Source organism: Arachis hypogaea, chromosome 12 (assembly GCF_003086295.3).
Source record: "Arachis hypogaea cultivar Tifrunner chromosome 12, arahy.Tifrunner.gnm2.J5K5, whole genome shotgun sequence".
NCBI lineage: Eukaryota > Viridiplantae > Streptophyta > Magnoliopsida > Fabales > Fabaceae > Arachis > Arachis hypogaea.
Genome location: NC_092047.1, coordinates 49970854 through 49978398, shown reverse-complemented (window position 1 = coordinate 49978398; position 7545 = coordinate 49970854).

Here is a 7545-nt window from a genome sequence, read left to right as displayed (position 1 = left end):
TTGAATTGTAAAGGGAATTGGGAATTGGATTTGCAGAAATTAAACAAGGTAAAGTAAAATTGCAACAAGCAGAGAAGTAAAGGATGACTGGAATTGAACCGGATCTTAAAACAGAAATGTAAATGAGCTTGAAAGCAGTAAACAGAGAATTGAAAATGGGAAATCCGGATCTCAGGACCCAAGAGACTAGTAACCAAGTCTAGATCTCAATGCCTTCCTAGATCCAACAAGAACAATTGCAAAGGAAACGAAGAAAATAGATGAAGAAGCAATTAACCAAAATTGAAATTCAATTAAGCAGAGAATTAAACAAGATCCCAAGGTGAGATTGAAACAGAAGTTCTTCAATTCTCCACCCAAGATCCGAAGCAAGAAAATTAAAGAGTGCTGGGCAAGAACAAGGAAGAAGAGAGATCAATTCTCCTCCCCAATTCTCTTGAATTAAAACAACAATGCTAGAATGTAAAATGAGCTCTGCACTAAGTGCACTAATCAAACTGAAAAGAAAACTCTCTACTGCATGTATTGAAAAATTCTAAAAAGGAAGCTCTCCTAAAAACTTAAATCCTATGCTATTTATACACTTTCTTCAAATGGTCTTCAAGCCTTCAATTGGGCCTTTGCTCTTGATGGGATTGGGTTGATAGAGGCCTTGGTTGATTGCTCTTGGAGTTTGGAGAAGAACCGAATTGAACCGGGTTTGGAATCATGAAAGCTTGAGTAAAAGTTTGAGTAAAAGTTTGAGGCAAACTTTTACTCCAACTTTTCACATCAGCCACCCTCTTTTGCTGATATCAACGTTGGGGCAAAAGTTTGGGGTCAAACTTTTGCTCCAACGTTGGCCCCCCTTGCATACTCATGGCGCCAACGTTAGCAAAAAAGTTAGAGGCTAACGTTGGCGCAAACTTTTGCTCTCCAGGGTGTGTTGTTCATGCGCCAACGTTTGCCAAAAAGTTAGGGGCTAACGTTGGCGCAAACTTTTTCTCTCCAGGGTGTTGATTTGTGATGCCAAAAGTTTGCCAAAAAGTTTGAGGCTAACTTTTGCTCCAGCTTTTTGTCCAAAAGTTTGCACAAAATTTTGAGGCTAACTTTTGCTCCAGCTTTTTGCTCCCTGGTTCATTTTCACTTATTCCAAAAGTTTGAGCTAAAGTTTGAGGCAAACTTTTGCTCAAACTTTTTGTCCTCTCTTCCTCCTAACCATTCCTTCTTGCTTCAACCTTTCTCCAAGCTTTCTTCACCTATCATTAATTAACCAAACACATCAAAGCTATGCTCAAAATCATGAGATATTCATTCTTTCATAATATGTGACAATTATAGCATAAAACCTCATGAAATAGCATGAATTCATACATGGTTGATTAAATCAAAGGAAGCATGAAAATCTACCCAATTGGCTTGCTTATGGCTCAAGAAAGTGCATAATTCAATTGAAAACAAAAGAAAAAGGCTAGTGAAACTAGGCTAAGATGACTTGTCATCACAAACCATTTACAAGAAGAACATCATTTATACAAGATGAGAAACTTTTACCAACTTTTCCAACGGCCACTATTTTTCCTTTACCATCATCACCGAAAGTGACAAACCCTCCATCATACTCATCAAGCTTTATGAAGAAGGTTATCTTTCCGGTCATATGCCTAGAGCATCCGCTGTCCATATACCACATATTGTCCTTCCGCTTGGATGCTAGGCATACCTACAAAATGAGCTCAAGTGACCTTAGGTATCCAAATCTTCTTGGATCCTTTCACTTTAAACCATCTCCTTTGTCCCAATCCATTATATTCAAAAACAACTTTGTAAACTTTGTCACCAATCATTCTTTCACCAAAGAAGCATTGAATGGGAAAGTGTCCATTTTGGTTACATAGTCTACAAAACCTTGGAGTTGATGTTTTGTTAAAGCTTGTTGGGTTTTGAAACCTTGTATCATTAGAAGATGAAACAATTTTTTCAAAATAAGGTTTCTCAAAAGATTTAAAGAAGCCCAAGCCAGCTTTATCATAAAGAAGTTTTTGACTAGCCAAGATTTGATTTAGATTTTCAGAACTTTGAGTAAACTTGGCTAAGTCTTCTTTAAGCTTATTGACCTCTTTAAGCAACTCTTCATTTTTTTAAAACAGTCTACATATGCAACAATGGAATGATCACTTTCACAGCTTTTAAGTTGGGCTTTCAGCTGCTTGTTTTCTTCAACAAGTTCAACAGCAGTTTCAGCCTCCCTTAATTTATCTTTGAGAAAACCACTTTCTGCTTTAAGAATGGTGATTTGTTGTTCAAGATCTTGGTTATCAAGCAAGAAGCATCTAATTTTTTCAGAAAGGTGATATATCATAAGATGAAGAGCTTCAGTATCAGAGTTATGAATGACTACCTGTTCAACGTGGTCTACCATAAGACATGGTTGAGACTTGGTTTCGGATTTTTCATCATCTTCTGAATTATTTTCCAAGTCTTCCCAATAGACCATCAGACCTTTCTTCTTTCCTTTCTTTGGCTTCTCTTCTTTCTTCAACTTAGGGTAATCTGATTTGAAATGCCCAGTTTTTTTGCAGTTGTAACATATCACCTTGCTGAGATCTTTTCTTTGTTTCCTAGAGCTGCTTCCCTTGCTTCTCTCCTTGAACTTCACCATTTTCCTGAATTTTTTGGCAAATAACACAAATTTATTTTCAGAGAAATTATCACTGGATTCATCATCCAAGGGGTTAGTAACAGATGTAAAAGCAATTCCTTTTTTTTTTTGAATCTTTTTTCAAATAAGTGTTTTCAAAAGCAAGTAAGTTTCCTCTCAAATCATCATATGTCATGGAATCTAGACCACTGGTGCACGAAATTGTGATCACACTTTTCACAACTCCGCACAACTAACCAGCAAGTGCATTGGGTCGTACAAGTAATACCTTACGTGAGTAAGGGTCAATCCCATAGAGATTGTCGGCTTGAAGCAGGCTATGGTTATCTTGTAAATCCTAGTCAGGAGATTAATGATAAAAATGATTTTGTTTATGAAAAGTAAATAACATGAAATAAATGGTACTTGTGATTCAGTAGTGAGGGACAGGTTGAGGTTCCAGAGATACTCTGTCGTCTAAATCTCTGCTTTCCTACTGCCTTCTTCTCCAAACACGCATGGCTTCCTTCAATGGCAAGCTGTATGATCCTCTCGGATGAAAAATACCAGATACAATGTCTGCACGGCTAATCAACTGTCGGATTTCTCGTCTTGGATAAAAAATACCAGGTATAGCTACCGCACGGCTAATCATCTGTCGGTTCTCACTAGCATCGGAATAGGATCTCTCTATCCTTTTGCACACTGTCACTGTGCCCAACGTTCGCGAGTTTGAAGCTCGTCACAGTCATCCCTTCCTAGATCCTACTCGGAATACCACAGACAAGGTTTAGACTTTCCGGATCCCAGGAATGCTGCCAATTGGTTCTAGCCTATACCACGAAGGTTCTAATCTCACGGACTCGGTCCGTGGATCAGAGACCCAAGAGATACACACTCAATCTGTCGCCTAATGACTAAGTTGAGCTCAGATAGAATAGGAGTGGTTGTCAGGTACTTGTTCATAGATTTGAGAATAATGATGAGTGTCATGGATCATCATGTTCTCTATATTGAAGTACGAGTGAGTATTTTAGAATAGAATCAAGCGTGATTGAATAGAAAATAGTAGTAATTGCATTAATCCATTGAAACACAGCAGAGCTCCTCACCCCCACCTACGGGGTTTAGAGACTCATGCCGTAGAAGATACAATATAAAATGTAAAATATCATGAGTTACCAAAAATGAATCTCTAAAAGTAGTTTTTATACTAAACTAGTAACTTAGGTTTACAGAAAATGAGTAACTAAGTGCAGATAGTGCAGAAATCCACTTCCGGGGCCCACTTGGTGTGTGCTTGGGCTGAGCATTGAAGCTTTCACGTACATATGCCTCAAATTGGAGTTAAACGCCACCCTGGGTGCCAAAATGGGCGTTTAACGCCAAGAAGTGTGCCAGTTCTGGCGTTTTACGCTAGAAAAGGGTCTTTGGCTAGCATTTAACGCCAGTTTGGGCCATCAAATCTCGGAAAAAGTATAAACTATTATATATTTCTGGAAAGCTCAAGATGTCTACTTTCCAACGCAATTGAGAGCGCACCAATTGGGCTTCTGTAGCTCCAGAAAATCGATTTCGAGCGCAGGAGGGTCAGAATCCAACAGCATATGCAGTCCTTTCTCAGCCTCTTAATCAGATTTTTGCTCAGGTTCCTCAATTTCAGCCAGTAAATACTTGAAATTACAGAAAAACACACAAACTCATAGTAAAGTCCAAAAATTTGATTTTTTCATAAAAACTAATAAAAATATAATAAAAAGTAACTAAAACATACTAAAAATTACCTAAAAACAATGCCAAAAAGGGTTTAAAATATCCGCTCATCACAACACCAAACTTAAATTGTTGCTTGTCCCCAAGCAACTCAAAATAAAATAGGATAAAAAGAAGAAAAATACAATAAATTTCATAAATATCAATGAATATTAGTTTTAATTAGATGAACGGGACTAGTAGCTTTTTGCTTCTAAACAATTTTGGCATCTCACTTTATCCTTTGAAGTTCAGAATGATTGGCATCCATAGGAACTCAGAATTCAGATAGTGTTATTGATTCTCCTAGTTTAGTATGTTGATTCTTGAACACAGCTACTTTATGAGTCTTGGCCGTGGCCCTAAGCATTTTGTTTTCCAGTATTACCACCGGATACATAAATGCCACAGACACATAACTGGGTGAACCTTTTCAGATTGTGACTCAGCTTTGCTAGAGTCCCCAGTTAGAGGTGCCCAGAGTTCTTAAGCACACTGTTTTTGCTTTGGACCATGACTTTAACCGCTCAGTCTCAAGCTTTTTACTTGACACCTTCACGCCACAAGCACATGGTTAGGGACAGCTTAATTTAGCCGCTTAGGCCAGGATTTTATTCCTTTAGCCCCTCCTATCCATTAATGCTCAAAGCCTTGGATCATTTTTACCCTTGCATTTTAGTTTAAAGGGTTATTGGATTTTTCTGCTTGCTTTTTCTTTTTTTCTTTCTTTTTCTTTATTTTTCGCCAAATTTTTTTCGCAAGCTTTGTTTTTCACTGCTTTTTCTTGCTTCAAGAATCAATTTTATGATTTTTCAGATTATCAATAACATTTCTCTTTTTTCATTATTCTTTCAAGAGCCAACAATTTTAACATTCATAAACTTCACTATAAAAAATATGCACTGTTCAGGCATTCATTCAGAAAACAAAAAGTATTGCCACCACATCAAAATAATTAAACTATTTTCAAGATAGAATTTGAAATTCATGTATTTTTTTCTTTTTCAGAAAATATTTTTCATTTAAGAAAGGTGAAAGATTCATGGAACATTCATAGCTTTAAGACATAGACACTAAACACTAATGATGGCATAGAAACCGAAAAACTGAAAAATAATAACAAGGAAATTAAAGAACGGGTCCACCTTAATGATGGCGGCTAGTTCTTCCTCTTGAAGATCCTATGGAGTGCTTGAGCTCCTCAATATCTCTTTCTTGCCTTTGTTGCTCTTCCCTCATGGCTCTTGTTGAGGTCCATGAGTGGGCTCTCTTGTTTGCTCCATCCTCTTTCTAGTGATGGGATTTTGAGATGAATATCTCCATCTTCCATGACGTAGAGTTGGAAGCAACTGCCTTCCCTTTCCTCTTCCTAGAGGTTTCTCTGGCCTTAGGAGCCATTAATAGTTATGAAAAAATAAAAAGCAGAGCTTTTTTCCACACCAAACTTAAAAGGTTTGCTCGTCCTCGAGCAAAAATAAGATAGAAGGGAGTAGAAAAAGAATGATGTAATTAATTTTGAAAACTTATTACTATATACAAGAAAAATTAAAAAGAGTTGAAAAGAATTTGAAGAGATATGTAAGTTTTAAAAAAGTTTTGGAAGGAGTTGAAAAGAATTGAAAAAAGAAGAATTAAAAATAATTGGAAAGGTTATTAATATTTGAAAAAAGAAATTGAAAGATGAATGTTTAAAATATGTTTGATGCAAAAAATTATGAATTAAAACATGAAAAATAAAAAAAAGAATCAAATTGGAAACAAAATTACCTCCCTTGTGTCATCTTGGCGTTAAACGCCCAGAATGTTATCCATTCTGGCGTTTAACGCCCAACCAGATACCCTGGCTGGCGTTAAACGCCAAGAATCCTTCTTTACTGGGCGTTTTGCTGAACGCCCAGAATGCTGCCATTTCTGGCGTTAAGCGCCCAGAATGCTGCCCATTCTAGCGTTTAACACCCAGAATGCTACCTGCATGGGCGTTAAACGCCCATTTTGCTATCCTTACTGGCGTTTAAACGCCAGTAAGCCTGTCCTCTAGGGTGTGCTGTTTTTGTTGTTGTTTTTGATTCTGCTTTAATTCTGCAGCTGTTTTTGTTACTCCACATGATCATCAACCTAAAGAAAACATAAACTAACAATGGAAAATGAAATAAAAAAGTAATTAACATAGATAAATAAGATTGGGTTGCCTCACAATAAGCGCTTCTTTACTGTCTTTAGCTGGACTTTTATTGAGCTTTAATCTAGTATCAGTTTTGAGCATTCTTGCTCAACGTTGCCTTCAAGATAATGCTTGACTCTCTGTCAATTAACAATAAACTTTTTGTCAGAGTCAATATCCTGAAGCTCTATATATCCATATGGTGACACACTTGTAATCACATATGGTCCCTTCCATCGGGATTTCAATTTCCCAGGAAACAATCTGAGCCTAGAGTTAAATAGCAGAACCTTCTGTCCTGGCTCAATGACTCTAGATGACAGCTTTCTGTAAATTTTAGTATTTTCGAAAGCATTGAGTCTAAACTCCTCCAGCTCATTCAACTGGAGTAATCTTTTCTCTCCAGCTAACTTAGTATTAAGGTTTAGGAACCTGGTTGCCCAGTAGGCCTTGTGTCCCAGTTCCACTGGAAGATGATATAGGCTTTTCCATACACAAGCTGGTATGGAGAAGTCCCTATAGGAGTCTTGAATGCGGTTCTTGATGAGCGGATAATTTATACGCTTTTTGGCATTGTTTTTATATAGTTTTTAGTATGATTTAGTTAGTTTTTAGTATATTTTTATTAGTTTTTCAATAAAAATCATATTTCTGGACTTTACTATGAGTTTGTGTGTTTTTCTGTGATTTCAGGTAATTTCTGGCTGAAATTGAGGGACTTGAGCAAAAATCAGATTTAGAGGTTGAAGAAGGACTGCAGATGCTGTTGGATTCTGACCTCTCTGCACTCAAAGTGGATTTTCTGGAGCTACAAAACTCCAAATGGTGCGCTCTCAATTGCGTTGGAAAGTAGACATCCAGGGATTTCCAGAAATATATAATAGTCCATACTTTGCCCGAGTTTAGATGACGCAAACTGGCGTTCAACGCCAGTTCCATGCTGCATTCTAGAGTTAAACGCCAGAAACAGGTTGCAAAGTGGAGTTAAACGCCAGAAACAGGTTACAAACTG